Genomic DNA, 25,776 nt, shown 5'->3' on the forward strand with positions numbered 1-25,776 from the left:
CGATTGAAGCTGAAGTAGTCTTCGACAGGAAGGACATTGTAGCAGATGATTTTATGAGTTATACTGAGGTCATGCCGACCTGAGTGTGGGTTGCTCCATCACTGGAGGCTTTCAAAAGGAGACTGGACAAGCATTCCTTTTGCTACAAAACCTTGGAAAGTATGCTTAGTTGCCTGGCTAACCTACCTTGTTACAAGGATGTTGTAACAAGAAGCTAAGTGAGGTAGTTTTTTTTTTTTTAATTTGAATTTATATCCCGCTCTTCTCCGAAGACTCAGGGCGGTTTACATTGTGTTAAGCAATAGTCTTCATCCATTTGTATATTGTATACAAAGTCAACTTTTATTGCCCCCAACAATCTGGGTCCTCATTTTACCTACCTTATAAAGGATGGAAGGCTGAGTCAACGTTGGGCCTGGTGGGACTTGAACTTGCAGTAATTGCAAGCAGCTGTGTTAATAACAGACTGCTTAGTCTGTTGAGCCACCAGAGGGCCTTCATTGGATGGGGCCCTGAATTCTTTGGAAGGAACCTGCAGTGGAAATGTTTCCTTTCCAAAATTATATATACCATATTTTTCAGACTGTAAGGTGCACCGGACTGTAAGACACACCTAAATTTACAGGAGGAAAACAAGAAAAAAATAGTTTTTGGCCTCCGCGGGTCAGATTTTTGCCCTCCTAGGTCCCCAGAAGCATTCTGCAGTGCTCCGCATGGCCCATTTTCAGAGTGCTTCTGGGGGCCTGGGAGGGCGAAAACGTGACACGCAGAGGGTTCGAGAGGCCAAAAACACCCGTATTCGGTCTATAAGATGCACCTAAATTTTCACCCACTTTTACAGGGGGGGAAAGGTGCATCTTATACTTTGAAAAATATGGTATATAAAAAAAGGAGGGGGGGGAATAGAGAATCAGTGATGATTCAGGAAAAGGATGTGTCTCGATGCTTCATATTCCTTGTTGTTTTTAGTTTCCATGGTGATACTGGGGCTGCCTAGTGATATTAACAATGCCGCATCGGGTTGCCAATGGCAAAAAAAGGTAAGTTCCTGGAGCTTTTGAGAACTGCCAGGTTAGTATTCATTCCCTGGAACCTGTTTTGGAGAAACCTGGCTAGGTTTGTTTGAAAATAAACCCTAAACCGGACTCAGGTGTAGTCACAAATCACACATAAGGCATGGGGCATAGCTTCTTCATGTTTCAAGCGCAGCGTTAAGCCAGAAAAAAAAAACAACCATTGGAGGGGTATCCAACTATTTTCTTCCTTTGTGTTCCATACTATATGTTGGGAAGCCAGAGAACAGAGAATCATAGGACTGGAAGGGACTCGGATGGAGGTTGTCGTGTCCCCCTCCCCCTCCGACGACCGGGTCAAGGAAGTCCGTATCAAACGTGGCAACGAAGCCTCTGCAGCTTGCCAAATTCCTTCGAGGTTTATCAGGGCAGGCAGGAGTCCAAGTTGTGACTTCAGCGATAGAGTCCGATATCAGCAAACTAGATGAGACTTTGCTTGACTCAAGGTTGGAATGCCAAAAGCAGGTCCTTTACATAGGCTGTGGGGTGTGACTCCATGACTCAGCATTTATCCAGGCCTGCCCCTCCCTTCCTTCTGCTGGCATCGTCTCTCAGATCTCCGGAAGCGAGGATCTTCCCACTTTGAATTCTCTTCAGCTGGATCTGCTGTCAGTAATTCCAGCACATGGCTGGCTTCCTGCTCACACGCTGTAGGAGTAAAGTTTATCGGGCTTGTCTGTTCACTCCTGACATCCTCTCCAGGCATGGGGCCAGGGCCGGGGGCTGGAGGCATGACAGGCCGTTCATCTTCATTATCAGACTCGGAGTCTGATAACAGGCCCAGGTGGGAGACGGGAGGGGCTCGGCTGAGGAGAGGAGGGAGGACGAGGCACAACAGAGGTCTTCCAGTCCAACCCCATGCCCAAAGCAGGAGAGTTTATACCATCCAGATCCAATAATTGTCCAATCTAATTCTGAAAACTTTTAGTGATAGTGCACCCACAACTCCAGGAGACAAGATGTTCCACTGATGAATTGTTCTCAGTGTCAGAAAATTTCTCTCTACTTCTAGATTAAAGAAAGCTTCCTTTAGCAAGCTTCCACCCATGACTTCTTGTCCTGTCCTGTGGTGCTTTGGAGCAGGGCTCTCCAAACTTGTCAACTTTAAGACTTGTGGACTTGTGGATTCTGGGAGTTGAAGTCCACAAGTCTTAAAGTTGCCAAGGTTGAAGACCTCTGCTTTGGAGAATAAGTCAAGTCCCTCTTGTCCGTGACTGTCCTTCAAGTATTGGAAGATATTTATCATGTCCTTCCTAACTGTTCTCTTTGATAGATTAGAACAAGGGTCACCAACCTTTCGGACCTCAGGGACCACTAAATTCATAATTTTAAATCCCATGGACCACTAATATGATCTGCCTAATGACTGGCTGTGTGGGCGTGGCTAGGTGGTCATGTGACTGGGTGGGTGTAGCCAACTCGATGTCACTCATGTCAAGGGGCACCTCACCAGCTTCTACACGCCCCTCCCCTCCCCTCCCAGTCACTCCTTGCCTGCCCACCCGGGTTCCTTAGGACCCCAACAGGAAGCAGTTGTTGGAGCTAAGTATGTTGGAGCCACCATGAGAAAGAGTTGGCAAAACAGCTGGCTCAGTTCAAATTGGATCTGGCCGAGAAGGAAGCTCAGCAGAAGCACCTCACTGAGGACTACGAGCATAGGCTTTACAAGCAGAGGAAAGACCTGCGGGAGTGCAAGGCCAGGTATTGGTGCCTGGAGGCTCAGCGGGCTGATATGGTCAGCCAGTTCCAGGCCATGATGCAGTCCCACTGGAACAAGGCTCTCCGGCTCTCCGCCAACAGCAGCACTTCCCTCCAGCCTTTGCCCAAAGCCCCGCACTAGGAGGCTAAAAGAAGACCCCAAGTTGGAATTTCTGCCCCGCTCTGACCCAGAAAAAAAGACCCCAAAGGGGGAGACTCTTTGCAGCAACACAAATGTTCGTTGCACATATCTGGCCCAGGGGCCATATTTGAGGACCCCTGATTTAGTGCAATATAAAAAAAATGCAAATATTTTTTCTGTGGACCACAAAATTTTCTCACGGACCACCAATGGTCCACAGACCACCAGTTGGTAACCGCTGGATTAGAATACTTATGTGGCTCCCTCCACTGTAGAATGGAAGATCTCCGAAGGGTCCCTTACTTTCTTAAATTCAGGTGAAATCCAAGAGGTTAAAAAGACTGGAAGAAGATTTTAATTGTCCTGATCTGTGATAGATTCAGCTGAATGTTTTGCAGATTTGATATTTCGCAAGTTAAATGCAAAGATGCCCTATCTGAATCTTCTTCCAGCTACACATCTCATTTGGACGAATACCAAATCTGGTTGTCGTGTTCCACTCCCCCTCTGATGACCGGCTCAAGGAAGTCCGTATCAAACGTGGCAACGAAGCCTCTGCAGCTTTGCCAAATTCCTTCGAGGTTTCTCAGGGCAGGCAGGAGTCCAAGTTGTGACTTCAGCAAACTAGATGAGACTTTGCTTGACTCAAGGTTGGAATGCCAAAAGCAGGTCCTTTATATAGACTGTGGGGTGTGGCTCCATGACTCAGCATTTATCCAGGCCTGCCCCACCCTTCCTTCTGCTGGCATCGCCTCTCAGATCTCCGGAAGTGAGGGTCCACCTACTCTGAATTGTCTTCAGCTGTCTCTACTGTCGGCATCTGGGAAAGGGAGGGGTCAGAGGGAGCAGGTCCGAGTAATTGCACCACTTGGCTGACTTCCTGCTCTGACGGCTGCGTCGAAGGAACACACACAGTATGAGTGAGCTGTATTGGATTTCTCTTTTCACTCCTTGATTCCTCTCCGGACATGGGGCCAGGGCCGGGGGCTGGAGGCATGACAGGCCGTTCATCTTTATTATCAGACTCAGAGTCTGATAACAGGCCCGGGAGGAGACGGGAGGGGCCCGGCTGAGGAGGACGAGGCACAACACTGGTTATTTTCCCTGGAGAAGACTTTGTTTTTGGAAATCTGTCATTTTATTTTTTGTTTTTTTAACTCTCACATTTTTTTTCCAGCTAGGTAACACAACACCTGAACAGACCTAAGAAAAGCCCTTGAGGATGAGGGGGGTTTCCACATCGAGAAAGTGATGTCTCTGAATTCTGGTTGCAGGCTTGAACAATTCCATGCCACAAGTGGTTTGGTGGGGAAAACAGAATTTAAAGAACCCTACTTGTGTTTCTACTTTTTGAGAGAGGATAAAATCTCCTTTTTGTCAACTCTAATCGCAGAAAGGACATCAATAGATACGTGTTCATAAAGCCCTTCAAAGCATCCTTAGCAAACCAGATGACCCAGCAACTCCAGAAGACAAAACAGGAGTCATCTACAACATACAGTGTAAGGACTGCAACAACCACTATGTAGGGCAGTGTTGTGACCCTGGCCCAAGTAGGTAATAGGCCCTACTCCCGAGTTGTCCTCTTTGCTTGAGCTGCTCTTGCCTTCTGGCAGCTCTTCTCATGCGTGCATTAGGAACAGGCTTCTCCTATTCCTCTACCTCACTACTGTCAGGCTCTGGAAGCTCTGGAGTTCGTGCCTCACTCCTCGATGGCCCTGGCCCCACCTCAGCCTCCGACACAGAACCCTCATCTGGGCCTTCCCCAGATTCCAGGACTGGCCCATGCTCTTCCTCAGCCTCATCACTGTCTGACTCCGTTGCCAGCTCCGCAGGCTGCTAGTGGACCACAACAGACAAATAGGCAGAAGACTGGCTGAATTTCACAACACATAGACTGATTTAACCATAGTTTTAATTGGGAAAATGTGACCATCCTAGATCAGGCCAAGCCTGGCACTCTGATAAAGCAGCCATCGATAGACACATAGACATGAACAGCATCTACAGACTATGCAAAAGAGACAATCAACAAGCCCAAAAGGGAACAAAAAGAGCCCAGCACCTCTCCACCAGCCATCAGCACCCAGATCAGCATAAATGAACTCCAAGGTTAACCTCAGAACAATAATCAAGTAAACAACACCCCAATCAAGAAACTGCCAAAGAAGCCAACAGCAAGCAGCCCAACCAAAGAATCTCTAAGACCAAACCCACCAGCACTGACAGGCCAAGCCACCAGAATATAAACTGGCACAAGCCACACTCCTTACTAGCACTGATGACGTTACCTAGTTGGGTCATGAAACATCTGCAAAACAAACATACAAAAAACAAACAAACCCACAAGCAAACTCAGAGTGCACCAAGGATCCCTCATTTCAAACTCTGAGCTACAAATGTTTTCTTTTATTGATATTTTGTTCTTTGTCTATGTATATACCTCTACAGTCAATGCTATGGTTTTCCCAGTTGCAATGTATGGCTGTGAAAGTTGGACCATAAGGAAGGCTGAGCATCAAAGAATTGAGGCCTTTGAACTCTGGTGCTGGAGAAGACTCCTGTGAGTCCCTTGGACTGCAAGGCGATCAAACCGGTCAGTCCTAGAGGAGATCAACCCTGACTGCTCTTTAGAAGGCCAGATCCTGAAGATGAAACTCAAATACTTTAGCTACCTAATGAGAAGGAAGGACTCACTGCAGAAGAGCCTAATGCTGGGAACAATTGAGGGCAAAAGTGTTGTGAGCCAGGCCCAAGTAGGTAGTAGGAAACTCGGTCAGCGTAAAAACAAATAACTTTTATTATAACAGCTGAGAATTAACTCATTCTCAGTGTAGTTCAACTAAACTAAAGCAAATTCTTCCCAACACAATTCCTCAGTCCTATCACCAACCTTGGTCCAATTAGGCAAACTGCAAAAGGCCTTTCTTGGCAAACGTTCAGAGGTCACCAAAACAAAAATAAATGCAAGACATAGATGATGAAGAAGACGAAGCTACCAACGTTGTTTTCCGGCAAAGCCCAAATGCCATTGCTGATCTTTTAAGCCTTATGGGAGGGGCCAATCATCTCTTGGCCCTACTCCCGAGTTGTCCTCTTTGCTTTAGCTGCTCTTGCCTTCTGGCAGCTCTTCTCATGTGTGCATTAGGAACAGGCTCTTCCTGTTCCTCTGCCTCACTACTGTCAGCCTCTGGGGGCTCTGGAGTCCCCACCTCACTCCCTGATGGCCCTGACCCCACGTTCTGCCTCCGATGCAGAGCCCTCATCCGTGCCTTCCCCAGTCTCCAGGACTAGCCCATGTTCTTCCTCAGCCTCATTGCTGTCTGACTCCGTTGTCAGCTCCTCAGGCTCTAGGTCAGTCCTAGAGGAGATCAACCTTGACTGCTCTTTAGAAGGCCAGATCCTGAAGATGAAACTGAGATACTTTGACTACCTAATAAGAAGGAAGGACTGACTGGAGAAGAGCTTAATTCTGGGAACGATTGAGGGCAAAAGAAGAAAGGGACGACAGAGAACGAGGTGGCTGGATGGAGTCACTGAAGCAGCCGGCGGGAGCTTAAATGGACTCTGGGAGATGGTAGAGGACAGGAAAGCCTGGAGGAATGTTGTCCATGGGGTCGCGATGGGTCAGACATAACTTTGCGACTAACAACAATATACCTCTACACACAACAACACCCCCTCTCTCTGATTCTGTACCTCTCTTTGTCTGTATCTGTCTAGTCCTCAACTTATAGCCATTCATTAAGCCATTGTTCAAAAGTGCAATAGCATTGAAAAAATGACCTATGATCAGCCTTGGTACTCAGCTGTACAAAGTTTGTACCACGTTTATACTTTTACAGCATCCCCATGGTCACGTTATCAACATGCTTGGCAACTGGCATGTATTTGCAATGTTTGCAGAGTCCTCTGCTAATGGGATCACCATTTGTGTCTTTCCCTCCCGGCTTCCCACAAGCAAAGTCAATGGGGGAAAGCCAGACTTGCATAACAATCGTGCAATTCACTTAACAACTGTCTTTGCTTAGTAGCGAATGTAATCATGGACATAAGTCAAGGACTACTTATATATAATTTTAATGCAATATTTTCCCTTCTATTCCATCTAAGAAATAAGCAGTAACTCAGATTGAAGTTGATTCATTATAATATATAGCTGGGAATATAGCTGGGTCCCCTTGCTTATGTTTACTCTGAAGTAAGAGTCACCCAACATTTTTCAATCATTTGTGTTTTGCTTCTTGGCTCCAGAAAGGGGACAATGACAGAGCAGAATCTGCCTGTCAAAGGAAGAAGAATCGGTTCCCGTCAGAAATATAGCCTGCAATCTGCTGCCTCCTTCTGTTCATGATCTCCCTCCTGGCATCTGGGCACCGGGGAAGTCCTACGATCTTTCAACTATCCGCATTTAAAGTTACTAACAATCCCTGCCTTTGGATTCTTCCTCTTTAGGAATTTGTGCTCACCGAAAAGGATGTCTGGAAACGGCTTCACGCACTGTGCTGGAGCCATAAGAGGGATGAACATCCCTCTGAGTGAAAGCAATCTCCAAAGCTTGTTTCATATTACGCACTGAGCAAGAGATTAAGCCTATGTGTGAGTTGCTCCGTTGTGTGAATGAATCCGTTTGCATGAGGGATGCACCAGCTTCCATAGACTTGTATTAACATATGCATCCTTTTTTGCAAGTACCCTCTTCAAAGCATAATGATTAATCACTTTTGGGCTTCTTTCTTGTTGGTGACCTCTACAAATAAGACACCCAGAAGAATCTTAAGTGGCTCAGTAGGAGATGACCAGGCTGAACCCGAGGGAGGAGGTCAAACATATCAGTCTCGAGTCCAGCGGTGAAATCCTCCCTGTTCTATCTGGCTCGCCGAACCGGTAGCGCCAGTGGTGGGGGGCTCCGCCCACCTGCCAAGGCATCATTACGTCCCATTTTTTTACCATCTGTGCATATGCAGAAGAGATGCGCGCATAGGTGCGTGCCCTCCCGCATGCTCCCATTCCTGAACCGGTAGCAAAGTTAAGTGGATTTCACCGCTCCTCGAGTCCCTGCATGCCCGCAACGGATGCAAGTCAAGCCCACCTTGAATTCTTATCTATCGCCAATTTGCTTTGACTGTTACTAGTTCAGATTCTTGCAAAGAGCATTAGCATGCAATAAACCAACATTCCTTTGAACTGCTTGGGCTCCTGATTTCATCCTTGAGTTCCACTGATTCTTATCTACCGCTTATTTGCGTTGACTGTTAGTAGTTCAGATTCTTGCAAAGAGCATTAGCATGCAATAAACCAACATTCCTTTGAACTGCTTGGGCTCCTGATTTCATCCTTGAGTTCCACTGATTCTTATCTACCGCTTATTTGCGTTGACTGTTAGTAGTTCCGATTCTTGTAGAGAGTGTTAGCATGCAATAAACCTATATTCACTTGAACAAATTGTGGGTTTTCAACAAAATTAAACCAATTTTTTTTAACCAATCAACAAAAGCTAATTGGTGACAGTGCTGAAGATTTGCTATTCTGAAGTTCGACTGGTCAATAGCAGTGATGGGTTTCTACCGGTTCTACCCAGTTCGGGCAAATCGGTAGCGGCGGTCATGAATAGCTCCGCCCACCCACCCAGACGTCATTACGGACGCTCTGCAGATGTGCACGCTCACGTTTACGAACCGGTAGCAAAGGTAAGTAAAACCCAGTACTGGTCAAGAGGCAAAGTGTTTATCAGTGAGCGCAATGCAGAAGAAAGATACCAAATATGCCTAAAATATAAGCTTGCTGTCATGGGAACAGGGAAGAAGGAGAGGTCTTTGGAAGGAATAGCTTGCCCCAATGAAATGGCATCGCTCAAAGAAGCCTACTGAAAGACGTTGTGCCCATTATGAATGCTTTAAAAATAAAAAAAAATGTTCAATCGCTTTAAACATTCTAACACAGCACTCAGTAGCCCGTGACTATAGGAATGGTATGTTGGGTTTTTTTGTTGTTGTTTTTTAAAAAACAAATAAATAGAGATAAGGTCTGTTTTGTGTCAAGCTTAACTCCTCCTGACTACAAGGGCACAGCTATGTTGTTTCCTTGGTTACAAGGCTTTGTCTGGCTTTTCCTGAGGATCACCCAACTTGCTCGGCTCTTTCAAGAGGAACTATGGTTTGGCGAGTTGCTTAGTAAGCAAATAAAGTTATATGTTGGACTTCCGAGGTGGCTGAGCTGGTTTAATTGCTTTGCTGAATAGAGTAGGGGCTGCAGTTGTCATTGACCTCTGACTGACCTGACTAAACTCCCTGGGAAAGTACTTGAAGAGGGTAGGATGCTGGTAGCCTTTGAGGAAGTTCAGGTCAAGATTTCAGGAACAAAATAAAAAATCTGTCTGTCTATCTATCTATCTATCTATTTATCTCTCTCTCCAGAGACTTTATATCTCTCTATCAATAAATCAGTGAAGAGACTCCCAGTGACCGACCCAAATCCAATATCACATCATTATCCTGGGACACATATATTCACCTTCATTCATGAGAATTCTGTCTCTCTATATCTATATCTATATCTATATCTATATCTATATCTATATCTATATCTATATCTATATCTATATCTATATCTATATCTATATCTATCTATCTATCTATCTATCTATCTATCTATCTATCTATCTATCTATCTATCTATCTATCTATCTATCTATCCATCTATCCATCCATCCATCTATCCATCTATTAGCCATCCATTACAATGGTGGGTTTCAAAAAATTTTACTACTGGTTCTGTGGGTGTGGTTTAGTGGGCGTGACATGGCTTGGTGGGCATGGCAGGGGAAGGATACTGTAAAATCTCCATTCCCACCCCACTCCAGGGGAAGGTTACTGCAAAATCCCCATTTCCTCCCGATCAGCTAGGACCTGGGAGGCAGAGAATAGATGGGGGCGGGGCCAGTCAGAATTTTTACTACTGGTTCTCCATACTATTCAAAATTTCCGCTGCCAGTTCTCCAGAACTGGTCAGAACCTGCTGAAACCCACCTCTGATCCATTAATCTAGCCATCTAGCCATCAAGACACTTTATATCACTCTATCAATAAATCAGTGAAGAAACTCCTGTCTGTCTTTCTGTCTTCCTGCTTGTCTGCCTGTCTACTTCTTTCTATCAATCTGTCTGTCCATCCATCTATTCATCCATCCATTCATTTGTAAATCAAAAGACTTATATTGCTCTACCAATATATCAGTGAAGAGACTCCGGTCTGCCCACCCGCCTGCCTGCCTGTCTACATCCATCCATCCATCTATCTATCTATCTATCTATCTATCTATCTATCTATCTATCTATCTATCTATCTATCTATCTATCTATCTATCTACCTACCTACCTACCTACCTACCTACCTACCTATCTATCTATCTACCCACCCACCACCCACCCACCCACCCACCCACCCATCCATCCATCATCCATCCATCCATCCATCCATCCATCCATCCATCCATCCATCCATCCATCCATCCATCCATCCATCCATCCATCCATCCATCCATCCATCCATCCATCCATCCATCCATCCATCCATCCATCCATCCATCCATCTATCTATCTATCTATCTATCTATCTATCTATCTATCTATCTATCTATCTATCTATCTATCTATCTACCTATCTACCTTCCTACCTACCCACCTACCCACCCACCCACCCACCCACCCATCCATCCATCCATCCATCTATCTATCTATCTATCTATCTATCTATCTATCTATCTATCTATCTATCTATCTATCTATCCATCCATCCATCCATCCATCCATCCATCCATCCATCCATCCATCCATCCATCCATCCATCCATCCATCCATCCATCTATCTATCTATCTATCTATCTATCTATCTATCTATCTATCTATCTAATGGAGCAGAGTGGCTCGCATGTTTAGGACATTGGATTAATAAGCAGAAAACTCACGTTTGAGACCTGAGTGCTGTCATGGGGTGGGATGAGCTCCTGTCTTTCGCTCCGGCTCCTGACAGGGACATCACCTACCTACCCATCCACCTGCCATCTTCTACTCAACTTTTTGATGTGTTTTAGCTACCCATTCTACATTCCAGGAAGAAATTTGGTCTCCACCTTTGTAAGGTAAAACAATACTTTCGGGTGAATATCACGTCACCCAAATGAGATGAAAGACATTTGTTTAGGCGCAACTCAAGCAGCACTTAACACAATTTCTCCAGGCCTTAAAGCAAAGAAAGAAAAGACTCTAGGTTCCTGGTATAAACTCTTCCTGCACACCTATTTCCAGAACTTCCTCTTTATCATGGTCCACAGCCTCGAGAAAAATCACAGCAGAAATCCCCAATGGGGAAACATCCAGAATTTCTGTTGAAAAAGAGCTAGCTAATTCTTCTTTCGTAATATGATCAGTACAGCCGATTTGCAGCTATGCCTTCCAAAACACTGCCAGGATCAATTGCATGCCAAAATTTTCTTTAAATTGAGAGCATACTTAAAGGTAAAAGGTAAAGGTTCCCCTTGCACAGATGTGCTAGTCGTTCCCGACTCTAGGGGGCGGTCCTCATCTCTGTTTCAAAGCTGAAGAGCCAGCGCTGTCCGAATATGTCTCCATGGTCATGTGGCTGGTATGACTCAACGCCAAAGGCGCACGGAACGCTCTTACCTTCCCACCAAAGGTGGTCCCTATTTTTCTACTTGCATTTTTTACGTGCTTTCGAACTGCTAGGTTGGCAGAAGCTGGGACAAGTAACGGAAGCTCACCCCATCCCCGCACTAGGGATTCGAACTGCTGAACTGCCGACCTTTCAATCGACAAGCTCAGCACCTTAGCCATGGAGCCACCATGTCCCTTATGAGGGCATACTTACAATTCTTGAAAAGAAGCGGCAGTCTGAGATCCAAACTCACAGGACAGGCAGCAGCTGAGCTAACATGGGCAGGGTGCCTCCAAGCACAAGCGGTCCTAATCTGTAACTGCAGACATCTTGCAAGTCCCTTTTTATTTACTCCTCTCCCTCCTCAATCAGTTGGCTCAGCTTTGTTATGGGATGCATGACTTGACACAGACAGAGTAACCCATCAGACTTAGTCAAGCCTCCCACACCCACTCAGTCATATCTAACAACGCCTACTTGATGTGGCATCACGAGAAGCTGATGTTTATTTTGTTCCTCTATGTCACTTCCCTCCTCTTTTTTTTTTTTTGTAATAAAATGCAGAATATTTCCCCCATCCCACCCCCAACAAGAAGAAACTATGTAGTGGCAGCTAAAATCTGCCTAAAGCAAACTGAATAGAATAGAATAGAATAGAATAGAATAGAATAGAATAGAATAGAATAGAATAGAATAGAATAGAATTTATTGGCCAAGTGTGATTGGACACACAAGGAATTTGTTTTGGTGCATATGCTCTCAGTGTACATAAAAGAAAAGAAAAAAAATACCTTCATCAAAGGTACAACATTTACAATACAAATGATGGTCATAGGTTGCAATTTAACCCTTAGTGATAGCAACAAAAAGTTACAGTCATACAGTCATAAGTATGAAAGAGATTGGTGATGGAAATGATGAGAAGATTAATAGTAGTGTAGATTTAGTAAATAGTTTGACATTGTTGAGGGAATTATTTGTTTAGCAAAGTGATGGCCTTCGGGAAAAAACTGTTCTTGTGTCTAATTGTTCTGGTGTGTAGTGCTCTATAGCGTCGTTTTGATGGTAGGAGTTGAAACAGTTTATGTCCAGGATGTGAGGGATCTGTAAATATTTTCACAGCCCTCTTCTTGATTCGAGAAGTATACAGGTCTTCAATGGAAGGCAGTATGTTTGCAGTACTTGGCAACGTGGATCCCCTGAATAGATTCTATTTGAAATGACCGCAAGGGAAGCATAAGTGCTTGGTTGATCCCAGTTTAACCCTTTATGCACCAAAGCAAAAGCAAAAGCCTTAGACTTATATACTACTTCACAGTGCTCTACAGCCCTCTCTAAGTGGTTTACAGAGCCAGCCTATTGCCCCCAACAATCTGGGTCCTCATTTTACCCACCGCGGAAGGATGGAAGGCTGAGTCAACCTTGAGCGGAAGGATGGAAGGCTCAATAGCAATAGCACATAGACTTATATACCACTTCATAGTGCTTTACCACACTCTGAGGGGTTTACAGAGTCAGCCTATTGCCCCCAACAACCTAAGTCCTGGGGTGAAATGCTCCCGGTTCGGACTGGATCGCCCAATCCGATAGCAATGGCGGCGGGTGGTTTGGAGAACTGGTAGCAAAAATCCCTGTCCCCGCCCCCCATGCCTAGCTGAGACACATGATCATCAGAGGGTTTTTTTTTTTTTACCTTTAAAAGCATTTTTTCTTCGGCTTAAAAATGCTTTTAAAAATAAAAAAAAACCTCTGTTGATTATGCGGCACAGCTGGGATCGTCAGAGCCTTTTAAATGCATTTTTTCTATAACCTCTAGAAGGGGTTGTAAAAAAAATACTTTTAAAGGCTCTCCTGATCCCAGCTGAGTTGCCTGATCATCAGAGGCTTTTTTTTCAAAAAGGCAAAAACATGCTTTTAAAAGAAAACAAGAGCCTTTGAACGATCAGGCAACTCAGCTGGGATCATCAGAGCCTTTTAAAAGCATTTTTTTACAACCTCTTCGGCTGAAGAGGTTATAGAAAAAATGCTTTTAAAAGTAAAAAAAAAAAGTTGGCCACACCCACCTAGTCACATTACCACCCCCAAGCCACACCCACAGAACCGGTAGTAACAAATTTTACATTTCACCACCGCTAAGTCCTCATTTTACCAATCTTGGAAGGATGGAAGGCTGAGTCAATAGCAATAGCCCTTAGACTTATATACCACTTCACAGTGCTTTCACAGCCCTCTCTAAGCAGTTTATAGAGTCAGCGTATCGCCCCAACAATCTAAGTCCTCATTTCATGGTCCTCAGAAGGATGGAACTGTGATTTCCGCTATCAGTTCTAATAAATTTAGTTCTAATAAAATGGAACTTGGAGGAACTTCTAGCCTCGGAGACTTCTTTTGTTGGGGATGTTACTTAGATCCCTGACACCAACCACTGCTTCTTTTTTTCATTCTCTATCTCTCGTAGAACCAAACGCAAGGATAGCACAACATCTTGCCCTATGCGGCCTATCACAAAGTGTGTTTTTGTTCTTTGTCTTCTATCACAAAGGACAGTGCCTACAGACAGACGGAAATCCATTGCACAAGCTACAATGCTGGAGTCACCCACTGCTAAACATCCATTTATATTCTGTATTAAGAAATTAATCCGCTGTTCCAACTGGCTGAATTGTGTCACTAGTGCAAATGTAGCTACAAACATCAGCAAGGAAGTTTACAATCAACCAAAGTTCACACTTTTCTAAGAAGGTAGGACTACTTGAATACGTTAGCTTGGGTTTTTTAAAATTCGAATACATTTACTTTGCCCCAAATATTTCCTTGCAAATAATTGTCTAGAAAATTAAAAAGTTGCTATAGAATGTAAGTGATGAATAAGTAATATATAAGAGAATCTGTAAAGAAATACACAACCTACTATCAAGAAGAAGAAATAACTATAGAAAGAATTAGTATCTGTTTGAGAAAGCTATTGGTAAATCAGCAAAAATATTGTGTTACTTTTAATATTAACCACTAAATAAGAGGCAATTCTGATAAATTGGCAGTCAATTTTAATCTACAGAGTTAAAAATTGTTTAAAGCGGATTTCTTCATTTGTAGTTTTAACTTATTAGACTCTGTTCCCACATTGCCAAATCAAAACTGGTTTTTTTTTTTTTACCAATTTAGAAAAGTTGCTTTTATATTCAGTAAAAGATCATGTAAGTGTTACTGATGTTTTTTTTTTTTACAAACCAAATTGAATTCTGGGTTTCTGTGGTCATCTGGCCCTCAATTTATCTTCCCTGTATTTGGCCTACATCTCAGGATTTCAGAATCAAGCACACAGTTGAAAAATAATGATAAAAATAATAATGAATCACATGTAATATGACTAACAATGAACATACATAAAGATAATTCTGAAAATGCAAACAGTATTTTTTCTGTCCATTTGCCACCGTCTATATTATTTTGATACATTTATAGCTTACATTATAAATGTAACTTGTTTTTTTAAACTGCTCAGGTGTACCTTGAAGATCTTAGCTAGAGTTAGTGCTGAAACTAACTTTCTCTTTGCAAACTCATCTCCTTTGCAACCTCCTAAACTACTTTTCTGACTCCCTTGCTGGTCCTGATGGCTGAAATGGTTTTACATTTAAAATCCTCATTGTGCTGTTGCTTTTCATGTTCCGTGCTCAGGAGTAAAAAAAAAAAAAAAAGATGAGATTTATAATTTATAACTAATCCTTACCTGGGATTTAAGCCTTCAGCAATCCCACTAAAGCATTCCTGGTTTTTCAAATCATCTCTATTAGTTTTCAGCTGCGATTAGACTACTGTTCTATGTAGGAATCACAATGATGTTTTTGTGTATACTTAGGTTGTCACATGGGCTTTCCCTGGGAGTCAGGAAACCACGACGCTGACAGATTTCCACTACGTAGAGGTCATGTGATGCAATTTGTGGCTAGAAGGATTTTTGGACTTCACACTTTCTGGGTTCTGAGATGACTCAACATTTGCCTGTTAGTTCTTTCTTTTTTTTCTTCTTCTGGCTAAGTAGAATCATAGAATCATAGAGCTGGAAGAGACCACGGATGTCTTCTAAGTCCAATCCGCTGCTCAAGTCAGGAGACGTTACATCAGCCAAGCCAAGAGATTGGTTGTCCAATCTCTTCTTGATGGAGAAGCACCTATAACTTGGAATGGGACAACTCGCCGCAGCCAACTCGCCCCAGACAATTTACCATAGACAACTCACCATGGCCAACTTGCGATGGGCCAATTCGTCGTGGCCCATTCGCCACAGGACAACTCGCTGTGGGACAATTCAACAGTTCAATTTAATTATTTTTAAAAAGTTAAAAGATTATTTAAATTTTTGTCATTCACATTTCATCTTGCCCCTCCTTTGGCATCCTTTCTTTAATAATTCTGTTCCACTATTTCTTCGATGTTAGCGTAACTCTTGCCCCACGGTGAGTTGTCCCATGATGAGTTGGCCATGGCAAGTTAGCCATGGCGAGTTGGCTGTGGGGAGTTGTCATAGACCCTCCCCATAATTCCAGGAGGCAAGTCATTCCACTGATTAATTGTTCTCACGGTCAACAAATGTCTCCTTACTTCTAGGTTGGATATCTCTTTGACAAGTTTCCACCCATTCATTCTTGTCCTGCCGCTGATGCCTTAGAGAATACAGTAAGTCAATCTCCTCATTTCTGTGACAGTCCCTCAGGTACTGGAAGGCAGTTCTTCCTTCTGAACCTTCTCTTGAATAGATTAGACCTTCTTAGGTCTTTCACCATTTGTCATACAATTTAGCCTCCAGAACTTTATATCATCTTGGTTGATCTTCTCTGCACGCTTTCCAGGCTCTCAACATGTTTCTTTAATCTCATGTGACCAGAAATTGATTCCAAGTGTGATCTCACTAACGTGGTGTAAAGAGGTATTATCACTTCTTGCTGCCTTGATGCTATCCATCTGTTAATGCAGTCTAGAACTACATTGGCTTTTTTGGTAGCTGTAGGATAATGCTGGCTCATACTTAAGTGGTTGTCCACTATGACTCCGAGATCCCTCTCACAGTGGCCACTATTGTCAAATTCTATACTTGTGCTATACTCTGGGTTGGTGTTGTTGTTTTTTACCAAATGCAGGATCTTAATTTTTCTCACCACTGAATTGCATCTTGTTGGAAAGGGTCCAATGGTCAAATCTATCAAGATCCTTCTGGATCTTGAGCTTATTTTCCAAAGTAAATTTGCAAATTTGACTTCTGCAAATTTGATGAGCTCCCCTTCTATCTTCTTGTCTAGATCATTTATGAAGAGGCTAATGAGTACTGGGCACAAGATTGAACTGAGATATCCCAATGCATACTCCCCTCCATTTAGATGTAGTTCCACTGAGGACTACACAGAGTTTGGTTGGTCAGCCAATTGTGAATCCATCTATGGATAACTTTTCTGCAGGAGTTTCAGATACATACATATATATATATATATATATATATATATATATATATATATATATATATATATATATATATATATATATACACACACACACACACACACACACACACGTGTGTGTGTGTGTGTGTGTGTGTGTGTGTGTGTGTAGGTCTTTGGTTATTCGGGTTTTCTCCCATGTAAAATTGGAAGTGTCTTGGCGACGTTTCGACGAAGTCTCATTTGTCATCTTCAGGCTGGGTGTTTACAGCTTCGTGCTTTCTCCTAGAAGAAAAAATAATTGCTACCAACCTGCCTTCCATTGAGGACCTGTATACTGCAAGAATCAAGAAGAGGGCCGTGAAAATATTTACAGATCCCTCACATCCAGGACATAAACTGTTTCAACTCCTACCCTCAAAACGACGCTATAGAGCACTGCACAACAGAACAACTAGACACAAGAACAGTTTTTTCCTGAAGGCCATTACTCTGCTAAACAAATAATTCCTTCAACACTGTCAAACTATTTACTAAATCTGCACTACTATTAATCTTCTCATCGTTCCCATCACCCATCTCTTTCCACTTATGACTGTATGACTGTAACTTTGTTGCTGGCAATCCTTATGATTTATACTGATATATTGACCATCAATTGTGTTGTAAATGTTGTACCTTGATGAAGGTATCTTTTCTTTTATGTACACTGAGAGCATATGCACCAAGACAAATTCCTTGTGTGTCCAATCACACTTGGCCAATAAAAAAATTCTATTCTATTCTATCATAGAAAAGCAAGAAGTTTGATTAAAGGCTTGGAAGATACAGGTGGTTGGTGTACATCATTTGGAAGAAAGGAAATTTATAGGGAGTTTTTAGCAGCAGTTTTCCAAAGTTTTTAAATGCCCCTTTGGAAGAAAAAAAATGCTGTGTGTGTATAAAAATATCTTTTGGAAGTGTGTAGTAAATTTAACCTTGCTTAAAATTGATGCAACTATTGGTGAGATACCCCAAAGGTGCTTTTTCAAAAGGCAACTGGACTTTGCTTTTCCTTGAAGATGTTTCTCTTCTCATCCAAGAAGCTTCTTCAGTTCTTGGATGAGAAAAGGAACGTCTTCAAAAAAAACAACAACCCAAGAATGGCCAGTTGCCTCTTGAAAAAGCACCATGACCTAGATGACTGAGAACTTCCATTTTGGTGCGTTTTGAAGCATTTTGGTGGGATTCTTCAGACTTAAAATAGCTTCTGCTATCTCAACTGTATCAGTCCCTACAATACATCTCATTTAATAATATTGGTTTATTTATTTATTTTGTCAAGCATGTATTAGATAACAGATATAAGTATAAACATGATTATGAATACATGAAATGGATACGAATGAAAGGGGACATTAGGACAGGGATGGCAGGCACATTGGTATGCTTATGCATGCCCCTTAGAGATCTCTTAGAAATGGGGTGAGGTCCACAGTAGACAGTCTAAGGTTCAAGTTTTGCGGGTTTGGGGAAGAAACTATCGAGTCAGGTAGTGCATTCCAGGCATTGACCACTCTGTTGCTGAAGTTGTATTTTCTGCAATCGAGTTTGGAGTGGTTTACCTTGAGTTTGTATCTATTGTTTGCTCATGTATTGTTGTGGTTGAAGCTGAAGTAGTCATTGACAGGTAGGACAGTGTAGACGATGATTTTAAGTACTACGCTTAGGTCAGACTGAAGGCGGCATAGTTCTAAGTTGTCTAAGCCCAAAGTTTCAAGTCTGGTGGCATAAGGTATTCTGCTGCAAGTAGAGGAGTGGAGGACTCTTCTCGTGAAATATCTCTGGACTCTCTCAATTGTATTAATGTCTGATATGCAGTGTGGGTTCCAGACAGATGAGCTGTATTCAAGAACTGGTCCAGCAAAGGTTTTGTATGCTGTAGTTTGCAGTACAATATTGCCGGAGAAGAAGCTTCGCAAGATTAGGTTAACAACTTTTAATGCCTTTTTGGCAATGTTGTTACAGGGGGCTCTGGCGCTTAGATCGTTTGGGATGAGTACTCCAAGGTTTTTTGTCCCATTACAACTTTATCTTGTTTTATTTTTGTAGCTTCTCCTTCATCTGGGTGCATCGCAGGCTGACAATTCAGCAAACATTTGCAATTATAGCTACTGGATATGTTTTAATTGCTTTTGCTGATTTACTACCAATTTTAGTTGATTAGAAGGCTGTTTAAATTAGCAATGGTAAAGTTTAATTACCTGGAAAAGAAGCCGGACTTTTTTTTTTTTTTTTTACTCACCAAAGGCTCTGTTTTTTTGTTTTGTTTTTTTGCTCAAGGATGCTCTTGCAGTGAGAAAAACATATATACAAGTTCTGTTTCAAGTGTTTTTTGGGGGAAAAAATCTAAGACGATTTGAAAAACGACAACAACTATGTAGTGTATTTAGAGAGGGATAAATTGGCTGAATCCAAGGGTGGTATTCTACAGGTTTGGACCAGTTTGGGTGAACTGGTAGCTCCGATGATCAGCTGGGAGCGAACCGGTTTGTCCCGATGATCAGATGGGCCCACTCGCCCGCCCACCCACACTATTTTCCTACCTTTATCTTCTGAGCTAATTCGCATGGCAGAGCAGTTTGCCACACAAATCAACTGTGTGACTCCTCCAAAGAAACTAGGAAGTGAAGATTTCTTCAAACCGTGCACACACACTTACTTGCACGAAGCGCACTTACACACACAAATCACACAATCACTGAACCATTTTAGCAAGGGGTTCTCTGCCCAGTTTTTGGATGGGCGTGGCCATGGTGGGTGTGGCCAAGTCAGCCTCCTGCACCATGGGGGGGGGCTTTTGCCCTTCCAGAGCTCCGGAGGCTTTCCTGGAGCCTCCGGGAAGGCAAAAATAACCTCCCCAGGCTCAGGAGGCCCTCTGGAGGCCGGAAGCAGACCTGTTTTTTGTCCTCCCTGAGCCTCTATGCGTGCCTTGCACTTACCTGCATCCAAAACAGGCCGCTTAGGGACTCCTGGGGGGGGGAGGGGAGGTGTGGGAAGGATCAGCCAGGAGTGGGATTTGGGGGTTCTCTGAACTGCAAAGAATCTTAGCTAGAGGTTCTCCCAAACCCCTGTGAAGCCCCCAGCAGCCCACCCAGGGGTGAAATGCTCCCGGTTCAGACCAGATCGTGCGATCCGGTAGCAATGGGAGCAGGTAGTTTGGAGAACTGGTAGCAAAAATCCCTGCCCCCTCCCCACTGCCCACGCCTTGCTGTTCCTCTTCTCTGTCCCTGAAGCTTTTAGTGGTGATGTAGCTGCAAACGGCCTTAAATGACTGCCGTGGCGCTTCAAAGGGCTGCACTACAGCTGATCAGCACTGTAAGCGGCTAGTAGACCGGTGCGCTCACCAAAAAAGGCAATTAGTAGACCAGTGCCTCTATTTTTAAAGAAGGTAGGCGGGTGCACTCCCAAGTTTGATATACTTTATTATTTTTATTATTTATTATTATTGGCCATACCCATTCAGTCACCTGACCACCAAGTCATGCCCACCGGGTCACCTGATCACCAAGCCACGCCCACCAATTATGCCACGCCCACAGAACCGGTAGGGAAAATTTTTAGTTTTCACCCCTGAGCCCTCCCCTGGTCCCTTCCAATTCTGCTATTCTGTTAACTCAGTCTCCAGTGTGTTCAAATAATACTGCAGTGTTATTGGAAGGAATTGTGGCCAAGGTTGTAGACTTGATCTAGCATCTCCAGATGTAAATGCTATTACGTAAATATTTATTGCAGGGAAACCTATTAATTCAGTCATGCATGAGTAGTCACAACAGGAAAGGTCACCCTTAAATCCTTCATAATCAAGGTATCTCCCTCCCACATACTTCTCTGTCCAACTTCCTACAGCAATGAAACCTGCATATCACTAGCAAGACTGCAATTTTGGTGTGAAAGGCCATTTTGAAGAAAACCATTAGAACAGACTGTGGTTGATGATAGGAGTGAGGACTTATGAATATATATATTCATAACTCGATCAACCAATCAAGATGTAACAACACAGCTGCAAACATCAACTCCATTAACCAATCAAGTTGTAACAACACAGCCAACCAATCAGCTAACAGCAACTAAGCCAGCATTCCACAACACCCCCCCCACCAGTATTTATAGAAAAACGGCAGTTATAACCACGCTTTGTTCGCATAAGCATGAAGCCAGAAACTCCAGTCTGAAGATGACGAGTGAGACCTCATCGAAACGTCACCTAGATACTTTCAACCTTACACGGGAAAAGACCCAAATATGCCAAAACCTACCTACCTACCTACCTACATACATGGTAAAGGTTCCCTTTGTACATATGCTCTGTTACCTTCCCACCAAAGATGGTCCCTGTTTTTCTACCTGCATTTTTTACGTGCCTTCGAACTGCTAGGTTGGCAGAAGCTGGGACAAGTAATGGGAGCTCACCCCATTACCCAGCACTACGGATTCGAATCGCTGAACTGCCAACCTTTCGATCGAGAAGCTCAGCATCTTAGCCACTGAGCCACTGTGTCCCTATATAAAAATCTCCTAGTGGTTTTATAACTTTTGAATAAGGTCAGATGACTACAACCACAAACTTTCTTGACTTGAATTTAAATCCCTTGTCAGGTCTCTTTTTTTGTGCTGGAGTTCACCTTAGAAACCTGGCCCTGGATATCCCTCACAATATTGCTGAATTTCAAAATGAGAAAATAACTGTTTGAAACCTGAAGCTTTGTGAGATATCATCATCATCATTGCCATCATCATTGCAATTTTATTTATCTACTTATTTACTTTAGATGCACGTGTGATACGCATGCTGGAAGTGGAATTGACACCCGTCACAATATCAAATCAAAATCCCTGAAAACCCCTCACACCCAAAAGAGGAATAATAGACAACTTACTTTACATTTCTTTAGAGTAGCATCATACAATGGTTCTGCCATCCAGACCTTTCCAGCAGGTGGAATTGGAGCTATTTCACTCTGTTCTTTTCGACATCAATTTGGTCACCGTCTCCTTTAAAACAAAGGGTGTAGCGAATGAGCCACGTTTTACATTTAGGCAGGAAAAACCCAAGGTACAAGTACAGATCAGATGAGATCTGGCTCAGAAACAGTAACTGTCAGAGGGACCTTGGAGTCCTTGTGGATGATCATTCGAATAAGAGCCAGGAGTGTGCAGCCGCCGCCCAAAAGGCCAGTACAATCCTGGCTTATATAAACAGAGGCATGGAATCAAGATCATGTGAAGTTTCAGTACCGCTTTATAAAACCCTAGTAAGACCACACCTGGAATACTGCAACCAATTTTGGTCACCATACTACAAAAAGGTTGTTGAAACTTTGGAACAAGTGCATAGAAGAGCATCAAAGGGCTGGAAACTAAACCATAGGAAGAACGGCTGCGGATTTTGGGTCTGGCTAGAATAGAATAGAATAGAATAGAATAGAATAGAATAGAATAGAATAGAATAGAATAGAATAGAATAGAATAGAATAGAATAACAGAGTTGGAAGGGATCTTGGAGGTCTTCTAGTCCAACCCACTGCTTAGGCAGGAAACCCTACACCACTTCAGATAAATGGTTATCTAATCTCTTCTTAAAAACTTCCAGTGTTGGAGCATTCACAACTTCTGGAAGCAAGTTGTTCCACTGATTAATGGTTCTAACTGTCAGGAAATTTCTTCTCTCCTTGATTAGTTTCTTCTCTCCTTGATTAGTTTCCACCCGTTGCTTCTTGCCCTGCCCTAATTGTCCTACCCTTCTTGTCTAAAGAAAAGAAGAATTAGGGGTGACATGATAGCAGTATTCCAACATTTGAGGGGCTGCCAAGAAGAAAAGAGGATCAATTTATTCTCCAAAGCACCAGAGGGCAGGACAAGAAACAATGGTTGGAAATTAATCAAAGAGAGAAGCAATCTGGAATTAAGGAGAAACTTCCTAATAGCGAGGACAATTAATCAGTGGAACAGTTTGCCTTCAGAAATCATGGATGCTCCATCACTGGAGTTTTTAAGAAGAGACCAGACAGTCACTTATCTGAAATGGTATAAGTTCTCCTGCTTGAGCAGGGGGATGGACTAGAAGACCTCCAAGGTCCCTTCCAGCTCTATTCTATTCAACTACTCAACTACCCCGATGCAGCGGTGGGTTTCAATTTTTTTTACTATCGGTTCTGTGGGTGTGGCTTGGTGGGTGTGGCATGGCTTGGTGGGCGTGGCAGGGAAAGGATACTGTAAAATCTCCATTCCCTCCCCAACCCAGGAGAAGGTTACTGCAGGGCCTCTGTGGCTCAGGCTGGTAAGACAGTCTGTTATTAACAGCAGCTGCTTGCAATTACTGCAAGTTCAAGTCCCACCAGGCCGAAGGTTGACTCAGCCTTCCATCCTTTATAAAGTAGATAAAATGAGGACCCAGATTGTTGGGGGCAATAAAAGTTAACTTTGTATACAATATACAAATGGTTGAAGACTATTGCTTAACACAGTGTAAGCCGCCCTGAGTCTTCGGAGAAGGGTGGGATATAAATTCAAAAAACAAAAAACAAAAAAAACCCATTTCCTCCCAATCAGCTGGGACTTGGGAGGCAGAGAATAGATGGGGGCGGGGCCGAACTACTCAAAATTTCTGCTACCGGTTCTCCAGAACTGATCAGAACCTGCTGAATACCCACCTCTGCCCTGATGTAAATATGACAGCAAAACAAATAAAAGGGGTAACCTAACAGGAGAACAAGACCGACATGGGAGAACATAGTTTGTCCTTTTCACTGGTCTGATCTTTCCCAACAGAGCAAATGACAGAATCAGTCTGCTTGTGGTTTCCGGCACGGAGAGACCCAGAGTTGCGTTTTAGGAAACGGAAAAAAAAAAAGTCACGGCTATTTAAATGAAAGAGTGCTAATTTTAAATAAATGGGAAGTTGCTGATGAAGCAGATCGGTCTGATACTTTTCTTTAAAAAAATAAAAATAGATAGGTAGATAGATAGATAGATAGATAGATAGATAGATAGATAGATAGATAGATAGATAGATAGATAGATAGATAGATATAAAATCCCCCTTTTGTTATTTGTTATAAGTCAGGACTTTCCAAATTGTAGGAATACTCTCCTTTTAATCATGAACCTTCAGTTGCCATCAGTGGCTGATTTTTTTTTAATGGATTCTTATCGGTATTCTCGTATTACTTATGGGTAGTCCTCAACCGACAGCTGTTTGTTTACTGTCCATAAAATACTTCTGCCCATCGCAAAACAAGTGAGACAGTATTAAATGAGTTTTGCCCTGTTTTGTGATTTTTCTTGCCACAGGCGTTAACTGAATCATTGCGGTTGTTAAGTTAGCAACATGGTTGTTAAGTGAATCTGGCTTCCCCATTGCATTTGTGTTAGGAATTCTATTTACTGTATATACAGCATCACAGAACAAATAAAATGTACAGTCACCATGTGCTTTACTGCTCAGAACAAACAGAACCATAGATGCAAATGAAACACTATCACCTACTGGCTGAATGATTTTGTAGCTGTTGCAACACAAAATATAGGTAATCCCCAATTTACGACCACAAATGAGCCCAAAATTTATGTTGTTAAGCGAGAAATTTAAGTGAGTTTTGCCCCATTTTGCCACTTTTCTTGCCACGTTTGTTAAGTGAATCACTGCAGTTGTTAAATTTAGTAACACGGTTGTCCCAAAGGTGCTTTTTCAAGAGGCAACTGGACTTTCTGGTTTTTCTTTGAAGACATTTCGCTTCTCATCCAAGAAGCTTCTTCAGCTCTGACTGGATGGTGGGGAATGGAAAGGTTTATACTCCTTGCAGACAGCTGGTCATTTGCATTCTTTTACCGAGTCGTTGGGGTCACCTGGAGGTTTATTTATGTCATCAGGGTCACCTGAGTGACCCTTCTTGGAGCCTTCTTGGAACTGTTGAAAGGACTGGAGATAGGTGATGTTGTATCCCTCCCCTTCTGTTGAGAGAGGGCTGTTCAATTTTGATATAATGGCCTCTTTGGCCCCTCTTTCAAACCAGCAGTCCTCTAGTTTGTGAACTTTGCTGTCTTCAAAAGAATGGCCTTTGTTTTTTAAATGCAGATGGACTGCTGAATCTAGTCCTGATGTGTTTGTCTTCCTATGTTGTGCCATTTGCTTATGAAGTGGTTGTTTTGTTTCCCCAATTGTCCTGCATATACCATGTCCATTGAACCAAGTACTTCAAATGGTCACTAAATGAACTGTTGTAAGTTGGGGACTACCTGTAATGCAAGGATCTGAATCTGAAAAAGTGATACCCTTCTTTAGGCCAATATATGAAACTGTTGCTACTTAATTATTCAAATGAGGAAATGATGAAGTTTTGTTTCATTTTCTTAATCACGAAAGCAGCTCTTGTTTCTTGAAAGAGATTGCTTGGCTCTCTGGCTGCATTGGAGTCTGTCGGTTCATTTGCATGATTTGGTTTCTGTTTGTTAATGGCTACAGCGGTAAGATTGGGTATTTTTTAAACCAGCCTAAAAATAGAAAGGCTCTTAAAAAAATAAAATCAAGATGGTGTGAGAATTCTTTTATGGGATTTCCCAGGGTTTCATGGGACTCTCAGGGATTTTTGCACTAATGGTTAGAATTTTGTTTTTGGAAACGAAAGAAAATCCCTCCCCCTTCCCCTTCCCCTTCCCCCTTCCCCTCCTTTCCCTTTCCTTTCCTTCTCTTCCTTTTCCTTTCCCTTTCCCTT

At 42.9% G+C, this 25,776-nt stretch overlaps 1 protein-coding gene and 1 long non-coding RNA gene across 2 annotated transcripts in view; one reads left to right on the plus strand and one right to left on the minus strand.

Moving 5' to 3' along the window:
* RASGEF1A (RasGEF domain family member 1A) overlaps positions 1–15,417 on the minus strand; it is a 153,941-nt gene extending 138,524 nt beyond the window's left edge. The window contains exon 1 of the mRNA XM_058189075.1: positions 15,319–15,417. The gene's annotated coding sequence lies outside the window, so the exon portion shown is untranslated. The remainder of the gene's footprint in view (positions 1–15,318) is intronic.
* Positions 15,418–15,460: 43 nt separating this feature from the next.
* Positions 15,461–17,634, plus strand: LOC131201268 (uncharacterized). Its single transcript, XR_009155818.1, has 3 exons — positions 15,461–15,592; positions 16,197–16,265; positions 17,277–17,634. It is a non-coding gene; the product is annotated as an uncharacterized LOC131201268 (long non-coding RNA).
* Positions 17,635–25,776: the final 8,142 nt, after the last annotated feature.

The sequence above is a fragment of the Ahaetulla prasina genome, chromosome 6 (assembly GCF_028640845.1).
Source record: "Ahaetulla prasina isolate Xishuangbanna chromosome 6, ASM2864084v1, whole genome shotgun sequence".
Lineage (NCBI taxonomy): Eukaryota > Metazoa > Chordata > Lepidosauria > Squamata > Colubridae > Ahaetulla > Ahaetulla prasina.